Source organism: Pinus tabuliformis, chromosome 8 (genome assembly GCF_031772625.1).
Source record: "Pinus tabuliformis cultivar Carrire ecotype Pingquan chromosome 8, CPIR1, whole genome shotgun sequence".
NCBI classification, from domain to species: domain Eukaryota; kingdom Viridiplantae; phylum Streptophyta; class Pinopsida; order Pinales; family Pinaceae; genus Pinus; species Pinus tabuliformis.
This window is the reverse complement of record NC_142294.1, coordinates 834,823,980-834,839,689: the sequence shown is the minus strand read 5'-3', so window position 1 is coordinate 834,839,689 and position 15,710 is coordinate 834,823,980. Positions and strand designations below refer to the sequence as shown.

Here is a 15,710-nt window from a genome sequence, read left to right as displayed (position 1 = left end):
CCTCGAGGGGGTTTTGCCCTGGCATGTGCCTATATCTTGTGTCTCTTGTTTTGTGATCTTCATACATGTATAATTGCTTGATGAAAGATAAGATAATAAAGAAGTAAAAGAAGCCAACACACTCACAAGTAATTATCAAGAAAGGAGAATCAAACCCTAATATAATATCTTTGATTTTCCAACATGGTATCAAAGCTAAGGTCAAGAGAAGTCGAAGATCACTTTGTTGGCATGGATTCTCCCTCTATGGTGAACTACATAAGATTTGGTTACAACATTGCTAGAAGATGGATCAAGAAGATCATCTACTACTTATTCAACAAAGTCAAGAGTCAAGGATTCTTGGCTGCCCTTACATGTTCTCTTATTGATGACAATGCATGGATCATTAATAGTGGAGCATCAAGACACATGACAGGTGAAAGAAAGAAACTTCACACACTATCAAAGGAGTCATCCTCATGCAGTGGAATTGGGTGACAACAAAAGCTATGTTGTTAGAGGCCTAAGATCTACATCATTGAAGCTGGATAACAGATTGAAGCTATTGAAGAAAGTGTAACTAGGTTCGGTCTTCATAAATGTAATTTTGATCTTTTTACTTGTAAAAGAAAAGAATTATTATTTTTGTCATTTGTAAAAATGAGTTTCTTGCTCATTGCATAGGTCAAGCACATGTTTAAGTGTTTCTAGGAAAGTCAAGGAGTCAATGTAATTGTTAAAGACCCATGTGGGCATGTTACAATATGTAAATCTATGTATTAGAGTCAAAGAATGACCTCCAAGCAATGTCAAAAGTCTCCTCCTTATGTCGGCCTCAACAAAAGAAGTAATTCGGTGTCTTAAGGACAGTCGGCCTCACTTGATCAAGTCGACCTAAATAGGAGGGAAGAGTCCTATATAGGGCTATTCAACCTCCCCAAAGAAATATAAGTGATCTCTGGAATCAACGAAGAAGAGGGCTAGAAGAGTTGCGAGAAAGGAAGAGAAAGGGTCTCTATTTCAGCGAGAAAGAGAAGCATCCTAGCCGAAGTTGGAGGACTAATCTTGAGACAGATTTCTGTCACATGTGCGTAGAGGAAGGGTTCATTCTACTGTCATATAAGAGCTGCCATTACAATCATAAGAAGAAGCTTGGTTGGGTTGGCAAAAGAGTGCTAATTAGGCCTCTTACTCAAGTGAAGGAAGGGACTATTAAAGTGAAGGAAAGAGAGCAAGCAAAGAATCAATTCTTGAAGGTATCACCTCACACGTGCAAAGAAAAAGGACCTTACTGTTGCTTTCTCAGATCTGTGACTACAGTAAGGAAAAGAGCTCGTATAAGTCAGAAATAAGGGCTTCTCCTTGATTAAAGAAGACTCCACCTCAAGCAAAGAAGGCAAGGAAGAATACCTCTCCTAGGGTATGCATAACTAGGGTTTCTGCAGTAAAGCCATCATTTGAAGGAGGATGAAGAAGAAGGTCAAGGTGCAATAGAAGGGATTGATCTCGGATCAAAGGGAAAGGCTTGACTTGTGCTTGGAAGAATTTTTTGTCAAGGGTCTAGGGTTTGGCATTTGTCAATTGAAGCTTCAATAAGAGAAATTTGCAGAAGGGTTTTCCTCTCTAGGAGAGAGAGGTTTTGCCCTGGCTGAGAGCCAATATCTTGTGTTCTTGTCTCTTTTGTTTTGGTAACTGTTTGATGAAGTAAAAGAACACACTTAAATAATAATAAGAAAAGATTGTGCTAATAAGAAAAAGTAAAAGTACATCACAAATAGTTATCATCGTAAGAAGAATATCATCGTAACCTAAATGCCCTGGATTCTTCAACATGGTATCAGTGCTAAGGTGACACATCATGGAAGGGAATCTCAAGGACACATAGAAGATAAGGTGACACATCATGGAAGGGCATCTCAAGAACACATAGAAGATTGAAGCATCAAAATCAAGAAGCAAGGGTACACAAAGGTTGAAGCATCAGATCTACAAGCAAGGATTCAAGATCCATCAAAGGAAAGAAGGATTACTATCCCCTAGATCCATCAAGAAGGACTACCATCTTGGGAACAAAGTTCTTACTGAAAGAAGAAAGCCTTCCATCTAAAGGCATCTACAAAAAGGTTCATCCAAGAAGAGTCTCCATCAAAGATTCATCATCTTCAAAGGAAGGCACTCAGATCAAAACTCATCATTGAAGATCTCCAGGACTACACATTGAGAAGTCTTCATCACCAAGCAAATCTCTCACAAGGCACCTTGAAGGAAGTATCTTGAAGAACTCAAAAATCCAAGGCTTTCCCTGAAGTCAAAGCATCAATCTTCAAGGAAGCAACAAAACCTCTTCATCACCAACTCTCTCAAGTAAGTATTTTTATGTCCTCTTCTGAACATATCAAAATGTCTTTTTGCAAGGAAAGCAACAAATTGGTTGGGACCGCTAATTTCCTTGCATGGAAAAAGAGGACTGATCTCCTTCTCAAAGAAAATGAAGTTATGGACTACATCAAAGGGAATGCCACTGTTCCTTCAAAGGATCAAACTCAAGCCCTAGCAAAGTATAATAAGGATGAAACAAGGGCTCAAAGGATTCTGATAGAATCCATCAAGGACCCTCTCATTCCTTATGTTTCCAAACTTGAAACATCTAAAGAAATCTATGATAAACTAGTGGAGATATTCTCAGTCAGTACAATTGGAGAAGTGATATCATTGCGTAACGAACTATATGAAATTTAGATCTCCAAGGAAGAAGGAATAACTACCTACTTCATGAAGGTCTTTGAGATGAGAGACCAACTACAGGAACTAGGAGAAGTTATGTCAAACAAAGAGATGACTACTATAGTGCTCAATGCATTACCAGAGGAATGGGGCAACTTCACATCCAGTATATATGCTAGAAAAGAAGCTACCTTGTTGAATGAACTTTGGTCCCTATGCAAAATTGAGGAGACTAGACTCAAAGCCAAAGATGATGTGGGATCAAAGGAGCAAGCATTTGCTGCTATGGCCAAGAAAAAACGGAAATTTGGCAAGTTTGGTTCACAGATAAATGGTAAAAGAGATATGTCCAAAGTCCAATGCTTTGGCTGCCAAGAATATGGACACTATAAGAGGGATTGTCCTAAGTTCAAGAAGGACAACAATAAGAGGAAACGAGAAGAAGCCCACATTACCCAAGAAGTGAAAGAAGAAGAGAAGAAGCAAAAGAAGGAAGCCCCTCCGGATCTCTACTATGACTGAGATCAACTTCTTCACATAAGTTCTCTTTAAAATTATGGATATCATAGGAATATGTAGTAGCAGGATAGAATGCATGATTTATGAGAATGGCATCTTCAGAAATATAGGAGCATTGTGTAGAGATAGCTCAGATATAGATATTCATATAGATGTAGCCATTGAATGACCTCATCATTGCATAAAGGAATGATCATGATCAGGAAGAATCATCTTAGAAGGCCACTATCATCAACAAGAAGGAGCATTTGCAGGATGAGGACTATAAGAATCCTCTGGTGGAATCTTCAATAGAAGGTTCATGATTTTCAGAAAAGGCAAATGTCTCAATGAGAATTCCACCTATGGGGATTCAAGAAAGGATGTAGGCAGAGAAAGATGTAAGAAAGCACAGGAGATTGAGGTAATCTCAATCAAGGACGCTGTCAAAGGAAGCTAAGGTGATCAAGGAAAGAACTAAGATGAGGTATGTATGCATCTATGTTTTTCAGTTAAGTCATGTCATCATTTGTATTAATGAGCATGGGGAATTGCTCTGGAAGCATGGTCAAGAATAGGGTAGATCTCTTTCATTAAGAATATGCATGAAGGCATGGTTCACACACTGATAAAAGTCAACATGAGAAATGACCTCATATGGAGTATGAGGTGATTGACTAGGAAACCTATAAAGAAGCATATGGGAAAAGAGATCAGGGATAAAAGGACACCATGGACACTAGGAATCAACATCCGACAGATTTGTTAAGACATCTCCCGGAAGAAGGCACGAGAACTCTGACAAAGAAAGAAAAAGATCAAAGGACCCTTGACACCTGAAAAGGCCTTGGAGATGTGAAACATGCAGGATGCTGATGGTTCAAGCCAACAAAAGATGTCATGATGAAGAGCCATCTCAAAAGGTACTATTTGACTTAATGTTATATTTTGATTTTTCTTGAGTAATATCTGGATGGGGTCATGCAGGGCTACTGGAACAAGAGTTGTAAGTGCAAGTACAACTAGCATTCATGTGGTGGATGGAAATTCCTGAAAGAAGCATGATGAGAAAGAAGTAGCCATATGAAGAAGGTTCCAGATATGTACCAGGAAGGCCATTTTCCATGAAGAAATGAATCACATGACAAACCAAGAAGGAAAGTGATCGATGGGTGATGCCCTACAAGGAAGAAGCTCGACTGAATTTCATGACATCAAGGAAAGAAAGTGATCAAGCAGCTAAGGACCCTCAAAAGAGAAGTTGCTGATGAAAAGAAGAGTCCCTAGTTGAAAGGGAACTTTGACATGTCCCTAATTAAGAGGGAGCTTTGGCAAGTCCCTAGTCAGAGAGAACTTGGGTACATTCCTTTACAGGAATGGGCATATCTTCCCTAGTGAAGAGGGAAAGATAGACACAAAATTCTTGTCTTCACTTGGAAGAAAGAATGGAGGATCGGGTAATCATCTGGCATCCAATGCTCTTTGAGGATGTGTAGGGCATCTAAGGCAAGAGTAGGCAAGAGGATCGATATTCTTTGAGGGCTAGGAACTCAAGACAAAAATAGTCCTAGAAGGTCATACTCAGTGAACACCTGGGTGGGTATGTACCTTGAGAGACAATGATGAAGGTGTCTATAGTCATTAGTCTCGCCAACATTGTGCTCTGATCTAATGAAAGATAGAGTTGTCAGTCAAGGCCTTGCTGTGGAAACAATGTTGGTTACTATGATGCTATAACAGATGGATTGCCAATTCGATTTCTCTTATGTGAATTCTTCAGATTGAAAATGTCCAAACACCTTGTAAAATGATTTATGAATACCTCCCTAGTTAAGAGGGAGTGTTGAAGAAAGTGTAACTAGGTTCGGTCTTCATAAATGTAATTTTGATCTTTGTACTTGTAAAAGAAAAGAATTATTATTTTTGTCATTTGTAAAAATGAGTTTCTTGCTCATTGCATAGGTCAAGCACATGTTTAAGTGCTTCTAGGAAAGTCAAAGAGTCAATGTAATTGTTAAAGACCCATGTGGGCATGTTACACTATGTAAATCTATGTATTAGAGTCAAAGAATGACCTCCAAGCAAAGTCAAAAGCCTCCTCCTTATGTCGGCCTCAACAAAAGAAGTAATTCGGTGTCTTAAGGACAGTCGGCCTCACTTGATCAAGTTGGCCCAAATAGGAGGGACAGACTCCTATATATAGGGCTATTCGACCTCACCAAAGAAATATAAGTGATCTCTGAAATCAACGAAGAAGAGGGCTAGAAGAGGTGCGAGAAAGGAAGAGAAAGGGTCTCTATTTCAGCGAGAAAGAGAAGCATCCTAGCCGAAGTTGGAGGATTGATCTTGAGACAGATTTCTATCACACGTGCGAAGAGGAAGGGTTCATTCTGCTGCCATATAAGAGCTGCTATTACAGTCATAAGAAGAAGCTTGGTTGGGTTGGTAAAAGAGTGCTAATTAGGCCTCTTACTCAAGTGAAGGAAGAGACAACTAAAGCGAAGGAAAGAGAGCAAGCAAAGCATCAATTCTTGAAGGTATCACCTCACACGTGCGAAGAAAAAGGACCATACTGCTGCTATCTCAGATCTGTGACTATAGTAAGGAAAAGAGCTCGTATAAGTCAGAAATAAGGGCTTCTCCTTGATTCAAGAAGACTCCACCTCAAGCGAAGAAGGCAAGGAAGAATACCTCTTCTAGGGTATGCATAACTAGGGTTTCTGTAGTAAAGCCATCAGTTGAAGGAGGACGAAGAAGAAGGTCAAGCTGCAACATAAGGGATGGATCTCGGAACAATGGGAAAGGCTTGACTTCTGCTTGTAGGATTTTTTTGTCAAGGGTCTAGGGTTTGGCATTTGTCAATTCAAGCTTCAATAAGAGAAGTTTGCAGAAGGGTTTTCCTCTCTAGGAGAGAGAAGTTTTGCCCTGGATGAGAGCCGATATCTTGTGTTCTTGTCTGTTTTGTTTTGGTAACTGTTTGATGAAGTAAGAGAACACACTCTAATAATAATAAGAAAAGATTGTGCTAATAGGAAAAAGTAAAAGTACCTCACAAATAGTTATCATCGTAAGAAGAATCTCATACTAACGTAAATGCCCTAGATTCTTCAACAGAAGCTGCATTTCAACAACATTCTCTATGTTCCAGGTTTGAAAAATAATTTGCTTTCTATTTCTTGTTTAGAAGATAAAGAGGAAATGATTGCTTTTGTTGATGGAAAAGTATTGGTTTGGGGAAAGAACTCTAGTATTGACAAAGCTAGGGTTATTGGAGTTCGTGAAGGAAGTCTTACTGGGTTATCACTCAACCTCCTCAAGCTTTGGTTCATATGGAAATAATTCCGATTAAACTATGGCATCGAAGGTATGGTCATCTTCATTATATTATTCCTGATATTCTTGATATGAAGTTAGATCTTGAAGGTGTGTGCAAGGGATGCTCTTTGGGGAAGCATACTAGAAAGCCATTTCATAATAGTGAAACTAGGTCTAAAGAAATATTAGACCTCATCCATTCCGATGTATGCAGGCCCATGTCTGACAAATCACTTGGAGGTCATCTCTACTATGTAACATTCATTGATGATCATTCGAGGAAGACATGGCTCTACCTACTCAAAACTAAAGATGAAGTATTTGATAAGTTCAAGGAGTTTAGGGCTGAAGTGGAAACCCTAACCGAAAGAAAGATAAAGACTCTAAGGTCTGACAATGGTGGGGAATACACTTCTAAAGAGTTAATTGCATATTGTAAGGATGGAGGTATTAAGAGGGAGCTCATTGTTCCCTACTATCTCGAACAAAATGGATTGGCCAAAAGGAAGAATAGGTCAATTGAAGAAGGCATTCGAACTATGCTCCTTGATCAAGATCTACCGAAGTTCTTATGGGGTGAAGCAATGATGACTGTTGTGTACATTCAAAATAGAAGTCCTCATAAGAGTCTTGATAATACTACACTTGAAGAAGTATTCACAGGGAAGAAGCTGAGTGTGGATCATCTCCGTATATTTGGAAGTCCAACATATATCCATGTTCCAAAAGACAAGCGAAAGAAGTTGGACTCAACAAGCATCAAGGGAATATTCGTTGGTTATAGTCTTTCCTCAAAAGCATATAGAATTTACATAAAGGAAGGAAGACACATTGAAGTAAGTAGGGATGTCATATTCGATGAGAATCAAGCTTACAAGAAATCAAAGGACATTCCTATTAATTTTGATGACAAAGAAGTTCTTGTATTTGAAGAAGAAGAAGTTCATCATGAGAACTCTACTACAAATGTTGAAGAAGAAGGACCAAGTGATGCTATTCAATCGGTGGTTATCCCAACCACAAGGAAGAGGCCAAATTGGTTGAAAGCTACATTAGAAGATGCTAAAAGACATGAAGTTGCAAAAGGGTCCTCTAGGGAGAGTAAGAAACAGAAAATATATTCTGGTTATGCTGCATATGTGACAAAGTTGATTGAAGCCAAACCATCTACATTCAAGGAAGTTGAGCATGAATAGGTTTGGAAGACAGCTATGCATGGAGAATATCAATCCATCATGAAGAATGGGGTTTGGGAGATCGTTCTTAGACCTAGTGACAAATCGATTGTCACATCAAAGTGGATCTGTAAGATCAAACATGTTGTTGATGGATGTATAGACAAGTAAAATGCAAGGTTCATGGCAAGGGGTTTCTCTCAAAAGGAAGGCATTGACTATGAAGAAACCTTTGCACCTACAACAAGGTACACTACCATTAGATCGTTGGTTTCATTGGCTGCTACAATGGGGTGGAATATCCATCAAATGGATGTTAAGATTGCATTTCTAAATGGGACCATGGATGAGGAAGTGTACATCGAAAAACCTGAAGGATTTGAAGCAAATAACAGGAAATCTCATGTTTGTAGACTCATGAAGGCCCTATATGGCTTGAAGCAAGCAATAAGGGCATGGCATGCGAGAATGGATGCATATCTTCTCATAATTGGTTTCATGAAGAGTACTATTGATCCGAATCTATATATCAAGCTCGTGAATAGTGTGCCCGTTATTATTCTACTATATGTGGATGATATATTCATTGCTGGTGTAGAATGGATAATTCCAGAATGCATGAAGATGTTGGCAGTTGAATTTGAGATGAAGGATCTAAGACTGATGCATTACTACCTAGGTCTAAAAGTATGGCAGAGACTTGGGGAAATATATTTGGGGAAAGGAAACTAAATCATCAAGTTATTGCAAAAATTTGGGATGATGGACTCTAAGCTAATGATTACTCCTATGATCACCAACCTCAAAAAGTTGAGGAGATCCAACTCTAGTCTCATTGATCCTATCTCATATCAACAGTTGGTGGGTTCCCTGATGTATCTGGTAAATACTAGGCGAGATATATGTTTTGCAGTAAAGATTCTTAGTTAGTTTCAGTTGGAGCCTCGTTATGATCACTGGATAGTTGCCAAACATATATTGAGGTATCTTCGTGGCACTATACATCACCGCCTAAAGTATGATAGTGAGGAGGTCAAGCTAATTGGCATCAAAAACTCTGATTGGGGTGGTAGTGAGACAGATGGAAGGAGCACTATTGGAGGATGCTTTAGTTTGGGAGCTGCTATGATCTCATGGATGAGTAGGAAGCAAGATCCCGTTGCATTGAGTAGTGTCGAGCCAGAATATGTGGCTGCATGTGAAGAAGGAAACGAGGCTGTTTGGTTAAGGAAGCTTCTGACAGATTTGTTCGAGAAGTCTCTAGGTCCTACTGTGATTAACTGTGATAATCAAAGTTGCATCAAGATGTCTGGAGATCTCGTGTTTCATTCGTGGACGAAAAATATCAATAACAGATTCCACTTTATTAGGAACTTGGTGCAGGATGGGAACGTGAAGTTAGAGTATGTTTCGATAGATGAACATGTGGCAGACATACTGACAAAGGCTCTTCCTAATAGACGTTCGAATATCTAAGGAACCTGCTGGGTTTGGTAGATATTGGTGATTGTATTAATGCTGGAAGTGATTTGTTGAGGCTTTGTGAGTGAAGCATTGCCTGGGGAGACATATGTTGATTTGGGGTAGCATCAGATGTGCTCTAGCCACGAAAATTGGTGGAGAGGCTAAGGCACATGAGATCTCCAATACCCAGAAAAGGTTTGGGCAGATTCTAAATAGTTTGGGAGATATTAAAACAATTAATATTTTTAATGGAGTTCCTAAGTCTAAACTCAGGGAAGATAAAATATTAATGTTAATTAATATAAAACTGTGTTAGAATGGTCTAAAAGTCATGGATCAAGCTAGATCTAATCTTAGCCATTGATTAGGGACTTAATCTCGATCGTTGATTTGTCAACGAGAAAAGTATAAGAGGAAGCTTGAGGGTCACTTGGAGAACACACCGAGTTGATCAAGATTTCGACTTTCTGGGATTGGGTTTGCTGAGGGAGTCGAGAGAGTGATTAGAGTTGCTGTTGAGGGGCAGTGAATATAGAAGAAGAGAGGCAGATATAGCACCAAGAGGATCAATGCAGTAGCCGAGAGTGAGGGATGCAGAACCAGCCCGGGGTTCACGTAGAGCCAACCAGGGCTCACGCAGAGGCAGCCAAGAGCTGTGCAGTGCCTCATAGGGCCTTGACGCAGTGCCTCCAGAGGCTGACGCAGGCCAAGCCAGAGTGATGCTGGGCAAACGCTAGGCCAGGAAGGGATGACATTGTCCCTAGAGGATGACGCTGGGGTTTTGTGGGGCAGATTGGAGCTGTGAAGTTGCTGGAGTGTTTATTCGGGGCTTCAGCTGGAATATCTGCTTCCGAATAGAGAATAGGGTTTTATTCTTTGTTGGGTGAGCTGGTTTTGGCACCCAGATTGTATTCAGAAACTGCATAATAATAAAATCCTCAGATAGCTGCACCGATTTTCCCGCATTGGGTTTTTCCGGGGACATTGGTCCAAAAACAACGATGTCACTTGTGGGCTTATTTTGTTTCCTTAAGTTGATGATTTGTAATGTGTTGAGCATGTACTTGTATTTATTTCCAGTATTTACATGGTAAATAACTTGTTAATTAACAGAACAAGTAGGTAGGAATAAATCAGTAAAGTACATGAAAGGTTTCTAATAGTTAGACTTAGAAATTCCAACATGGTATCAGAGCGTGGTTGGAGATCACAAGAGAACTAAGGACATCATCCGAGCAGAGCAGTAACAACAGAAAACAACTGTCCCGAGTGACAGAAGCTGTTCCTAGCAGAATAGCAGTAAGGAAGGGGTGACGCAGTGCTCGCGTCATCAAGATTGAGCTAGGAAGAGGCCAGTGCAGAGACTGAGGAGGGCAAAAAATGCTCACGCAGATACCAGGAGGGTTGCTGTAGTTGGCTAAGGGAGCATTTCAGCCAGTGCCTGATTGCGCAGAGCCTAGGAGCTCTAACCTTCAGTTTGCTGGGCTTTAGGAGGCTGTGGGTAAGTTGCAGAGTGGAGATGGTGGGGTATTGTAGTCAGAACAATACCTAACAGGGCCAGACCAAGGAGAAGGGAGTTGCTACCAAGGCGGATTTCCAGCCAAGGAATCCGGATCAGTGGTGCAATTGCACATACGATTAGAGTGAGGCAACTCGATGTTGGCAGAGGGATTTCCAGGAGGGAAATTGAGGCTCAAAGGGAGTCACACCAAGAACTTCCAGGAGGGAAGTAGAGGAGCAGCGAGATGGCAGTGAACGAGGTAAGGGACCAGGACAGACTGGACGAAGCCTCAAACTTCGTAGTCTGGAAGGCCATAAACTTATCCGTTCTAGACAGGAATTGTGTCAAGCACTTCGCCTTGAGGACGATAGCAATCCCAGTTGACCCAGGTGATAATGACAATTACGAGGAGGTAATGGCGAGGGCCAAGAGCATCATTCTTGACGGGGTCAAGGACCATGTAGTACCACATATTGCCGAAAAGGACACGATAGATGAGATGTGGGAGACCCTAAAGAAATTGTACCAACATACTTCTGTTCAGAGAAAGATGTTACTAGAATATCAATTGCTGTCATACCAGACGCAAAAGGGAGAACAGATCGACCTCTTCCTCGGTCGATTGAAGGAGATACGGGATCAACTGACTTCCATAGGAGCCACATTGGATCCAGAATTGATGGTGAGAACAACCTTGAATGCAGTCTCAGAAGACTGGGAGGTGTTTGTCCAGAGCATACTGGGTAGGGCAACCCTTCTAGATTGGGAGGAAATGTGGGCAGTTCTTTGCCAAGAATAGATCAGAAGGCTGAGCAAGGCGGGAAGCAGCGGCAAGGGGATCAAAATCAAGAAGAAGGAGGAGGTGGATGCTGCCCTAGCATCTGAGGGAAAGCAGGAGAAACGGAAGAAGGACCTCTCCAAGGTCAAATGCTTCCACTGTGGGGAGCTAGGTCATTATGCGACCCAGTGTCCAAGGAAGAAGAGCAAGGGAGAGGCCTCTGAGACCAAGGCTGCGCCAGCAAGGGCAGAGAAGGAAGTGGAGACAGACGATGACTATGCCATGAGTGCACACACACCACTTGAGCGGAAGTGGGGAGACATCGAGCTGTAGTCAGATGGACTACAGGCGATGAGGGGCAGGATCCTCGAGGTACCTAGCCTCTTGGATTAGACCTTGCTACGGGAGCCCCGAAGAGGAGTAGCAGTACTGGCAGATGTCAGTAGAGACAGATGCGGATGGAGCGACAGAGGGAGCTACAGTGTAGGATTCCCAGGACAACATGAGGCAGCAGTGCGAGAAGCACAAGAGTATTGCACCAGTGCAAGGTGGCACAAAGAGGTATGCAACAGTGTGAGATGCATGGAATAGTTGCAGCAGCGCAGAGGTCAGCGAGGGAGCACTTGTCAACGACAAAGGGAGCTTCAACATCATGGGTGTCTCTAGCATGACGGAGATGTCAGAGTTAGGAGATCAATTACTTACATCTCAGTAACTGGGTTGCAGTGCAGCAGTTAGCAGTGACAGTGCTATGGGCAGCACGATGCAACAGGATGAGAGGGAGTTGCAGTACGGATGCAGCAGTGGTAGTGGTAGGGCCATGGGTAGCATTACAAGATGCAGCAATGTAGATGATGGGCAGTAGGCCTAGCATCAACATAGGGATCGATGTCGGATGATCAGGGTAATACTCAGTGAGGAGTATTGCTAGAGCACAGTCCTCGCTAAGAGGGAGTGTTGATTTGGGGTAGCATCGGATGTGCTCTAGCCACAAAAATTGGTGGAGAGGCTAAGGCACATGAGATCTCCAATACCCAGAAAAGGTTTGGGCAGATTCTAAACAGTTTGGGAGATATTAAAATAATTAATATTTTTAATGGAGTCCCTAAGTCTAAACTTAGGGAAAATAAAATATTAATGTGAATTAATATAAAACTGTGTTAGAATGGTCCAAAAGTCATGGATCAAGCCAGATCTAATCTTAGCCGTTAATTAGGGACTTAATCTCAGTCGTTGATTTGTCAACGAGAAAAGTATAAGAGGAGGCTTGAGGGTCACTTGGAGAACACACCGAGTTGATCAAGATTTCGACTTTCTGGGGTTGGGTTTGCTAAGGAAGTCGAGAGAGTGATCAGAGTTGTAGCTGAGGGGCAGTGAATACAGAAGCAGAGAGGCAGAGATAGCACCAGGAGGATCAGCGCAGTAGCCGAGAGTGAGGGATGCAGAACCAACCAGGGGTTCACGTAGAGCTAGCCAGGGCTCACGTAGAGGCAGCCAGGAGCTGCGCAGTGCCTCAGAGGGCTAGCGTGGGTGACGCAGAGGGCCAGAGGGCTGACGCAGTGCCTCCAGAGGCTGACACAGGCCAAGCCAGAGTGATGTTGGGAAAATGCTGGGCCAGAAAGGGCTAACGCTGTCCCTAGAGGCTGACGCTGGGGTTTCGTGGGGCAGATTAGAGCTGTGAAGCTGCTGGAGTGTTTATTCGGGGCTTCAGCCGGAATGTCTTCTTCCAAATAGAGAGGTACTACTGCCGAGATTACTCTTTGTTGGGTGAGCCGATTTTGGCACCCAGATTGTATTCATAAACTGCATAATAATAAAACCCTCAGATGGCTGCACCAATTTTCCTGCATTGGGTTTTTCCGGGGACATTGGTCCAAAAGCAATAGTGTCACTTGTGTGCTTGTTTTGTTTCCTTCAGTTGATGATCTGTAATGTGTTGAGCATGTACTTGTATTTATTTCCAGTATTTACATGGTAAATAATTTGTTAATTAACAAAACAAGTAGGTAGGAATAAATCAGTAATGTACATGAAGGGTTTCTAACAGTTAGACTTAGGAATTCCAACAACATCAGGCCGACGCTCTGTGTTGACGTCTGGATCCCGGAATTGAAAAGGTGGTGTTGTTTATTGAGCTCTTTTTTGGATACACACCTGTATGTTTGGGTTGGTGGTTAGCAAGTAAGCCTGATGGTACCTAGAGGGGCTGAAAGCTTGAGTCCACCTTAGTCCCACTTGGATAGATTGCCCTGGTCAGGAATCTAGTCCATGGCATTGCGGTGCCTAAATTGTTGAGTGACTGGTTGGATAGATTTCCCTGGTCAGGAATCTAGTCCATGGCATTGCGGTGCCTAAAAGTTCTTCATGTTTTCATATAGTTTGAGATCTTCCATTGTATATGTACATTATGAATACCTCCCTAGTTAAGAGGGAGTGTTAGAAATGTAACTATGTTCGACCTTCAATGATGTACTTGAGTCATTATGTAATGTACTTGTCAAAATAATAAAGAAAATAATTTTTATCTTTGTAACAATGACTTATTAAAGCACGTGTTTCATGCTCAGGTCATCATTATATTGTCGAAGTCCCCATTGTGGACTCCTAGGATTAATATTGAGTTTATAGAGTTATTGCACATTCGAAGAGACCCTTATTGGGCTTTCAGATCATGTAAAAAGGTTTTGTATCAAGTCAAATATGAATTATGTACTCTCCACATCATGTCGGCCTAAGAGAGATCAAGTTGGCTTAAGGACCCCCATTCGACCCACAAGAAGCCTATATTGAAGGAGGTCGAAGTCATTTGAACCACTCACTCTCAAGCAAGTTCGATATCTCAAGAAGAGCTGGAGAAGTACGAAGTCTGTTGCTGGGAGGACAAAAGAAGTGCGAGTTTGGGGAAGAAGAAAATCGAACTTTTGGTGCCTCTCTCTCTCTGTTTCGTGGTCTGGGTTGGGAGATTGAAGTCTCCTAAGATTTCGTTGTTGCTGGAAGCTGCCGGAAGTTGCCGTCTAGTCGAAGTTGCTGGAAGGGGTCGAAGATCTGGGAGGCTGACATGGTGTGGAGGGAAAGTCTGGCCTTGGTCTAGGGTAAAGAGTCTCAAAAAATACTGTTGAAAGAAAGAATTATTTTGACTGGGTTTTTCCCCTCGAGGGGGTTTTTGCCTGGCATGTGCCTATATCTTGTGTCTCTTGTTTTGTGATATTCATACATGTATAATTGCTTGATGAAAGACAAGATAATAAAGAAGTAAAATAAGCCAACACACTCACAAGTAATTATGAAGAAAGGAGAATCGAACCCTAATATAATATCTTTGATTTTCCAAGACTCTAGAGGAAACCCTAGTGCAATAATGAACAAGGGATCAAAGTCTTTTGATGGCTACAACGTGAGATAAGTGATGCCCTAGATGTCCTATGGAGGCTAGGCCTAGAAAGAAAAGTGACCACCTATGAAAGGACTAGTGCCTTGTCCTTTGGGAGAGATGGAGTCAAGGAGAATTTATGCTTTCGAAGAGGTTTACCCAATCAAAGAGGTCTTTGAGCAACTTCACGTGGCATTAGGGCATGAGAGCAGCTATTTGAGATCTTTATACTTTGATATGCAATAATTGATGACTTATCAAGATGTATTTCAACAAAATAATCTCTAGGAACATTCACCCATTCATACATGGCCCATGCAATGATGCAACGCTACAAAAGATCAAAATCTTATTAATCTAGGTTGTCATTGATGTCAATATGGCATTGACTGAGATGTCAATATTCCTGAGATGGCTAATGATAGTCAAGACTCTTGTTTGACAAGGATACCATGAATGAAGATGTCAAGCCACTAAGAAGAAGTCTTGTGTTAGATGCCTATTGTTCATAATGGATCACTGCACTATCGTGATGACATATATGGTGACATTTCATTTGATGACATGCAAAATGAAGGAATTGGAGATCACTTGATGACATGATGATTAAAGACATAACAAGTGGAGACCTCACTTAAAAACACTTGGTGACAAAGAAGAAGCCCATACTGTCCTAATCATTTCTGCACTAAATAACGACCAGTCACATTAAAAAATATTTTTCACCTCCTTAGAGGCAGAATCTCATTATGAGACCTAGACCATCTTTTAGAGCATAATTTTGCCTTTCCAATGAGCTATTACACAGCCCGAAACTCCAAGCGGTTTGAAAGTTATGAATTTTTGAAGTTAATTTATTAAATCTGGACATGGAGCCGACCTGAGCAGCCTACACAAGTCGGC

General features: G+C 41.5%; 1 protein-coding gene across 1 annotated transcript in view; it reads left to right on the top strand.

The window, feature by feature from the left end:
- The window catches only part of LOC149238175 (chromosome-associated kinesin), a 215,609-nt gene that overhangs the window by 84,407 nt on the left and 115,492 nt on the right, over positions 1-15,710 (top strand). The window lies entirely within an intron of this gene.